This window comes from Schistocerca piceifrons, chromosome 5, assembly GCF_021461385.2.
Source record: "Schistocerca piceifrons isolate TAMUIC-IGC-003096 chromosome 5, iqSchPice1.1, whole genome shotgun sequence".
In the NCBI taxonomy this organism is placed as follows: domain Eukaryota; kingdom Metazoa; phylum Arthropoda; class Insecta; order Orthoptera; family Acrididae; genus Schistocerca; species Schistocerca piceifrons.
Genome location: NC_060142.1, coordinates 188,003,363 through 188,004,725, shown reverse-complemented (window position 1 = coordinate 188,004,725; position 1,363 = coordinate 188,003,363).

The following is a 1,363-nucleotide window of genomic DNA, read 5'->3' as shown; positions in this document are numbered from 1 at the left end:
AAGACGAAGTAAATATTTCAAAATTCGAAACCAGAACAGCTGTTAGCATGAGTGACATAAAAGTAGATGTCTTAGGTGTTGCGAAACAATTCAAATCAGTTATGAAAGGCAAGTCTCCCGGTCCAGATGGTATACCAATCAGATTCCTCTCAGGGTATGCAGACACAGTAGCGCCTTTCTTAGCAATCATATACAACTGCTCACTTGACGAAAGGTCTGTTCCTAAACACTGGAAAGTAGCACAAGTCACACCAATATTCAAGAAAGAAAATAGGAGTAACCCAGTGAATTTAAGACCCTTATCACTGACCTCAATTTGCATTAGGATTTTGGAGCATATACTGTACTCGAACATTATGAATCACCTTAAAGAAAATGACTTATTGATACATAACCAACACACATTCAGAAAATATCGTTTTTGTGCAACACAACTAGCTCTTTATTCCCATGAAGTAATAAGTGTTGTCGAGAAGAGATCTCAGATCGATTCCATATTCCTTGATTTCCAGAAGGTTTTTGATACCGTTCCTCACAAGCGACAATTAATCAAATTGCGTGCATATGGAGTATCGTCTTAGTTGTGTGACTGGGTTCGTGATTTCCTCTCAGAGAGGTCATAGGTCGTAGTGATAAATGGTAAATCATAGAGTAGAACAGAAGTGATATCTGGCGTTCCGCAAGGTAGTGTCATATCCCCTCTGCTGTTGGTGATTTATATAAATTTACCGTCTATTAAAATCATCAGACGATCAATTTCAATTACAACATTATCTAGAGAGAATTCTGTATATTGCGGAAAGTGACAATTAGCACTAAACAAAGAAAAGTGCGTGGTCATCCACATGGGTACTAAAAGAAATCCGGTAAATTTTGGGCATACGATAAATTGCACAAATGTAAGGGCTGTCAAGTCGACTACATACCTAGGAATTACAATTACGAGCAACTTAAATTGGAAAGACCACATAGATAATATTGTGGAGAAGGCGAAACAAAGGATTCACTTTGTTGGCAGAACACTTAGAAGATGCGACAAACCCACTAGAGACAGCCTACGTTACGCTTGTCCGTCCTCTGCTGGAATATTGCTGCGCGGTATGGGATTCTTACCAGGTAGGATTGATGGAGGACATCGAAAAAGTGCAAAGAAGGGCAGGTCGTTTCGTGTTATCGCGCAATAGGGGTGAGAGTGTCACTGATGTGTTACGTGAGTTGGGGTTGCAGTCACTGAAACAAAGGTGGTTTTCTTTCCGGCGAGATCTATTTACGAAATTTCAATCACCAACTTTCTCTTCCTAAGCGTAAATATTTTGTTGACACCCACCTACGAAAGGAGAAATTGTGGTGTCACCGCCAGACA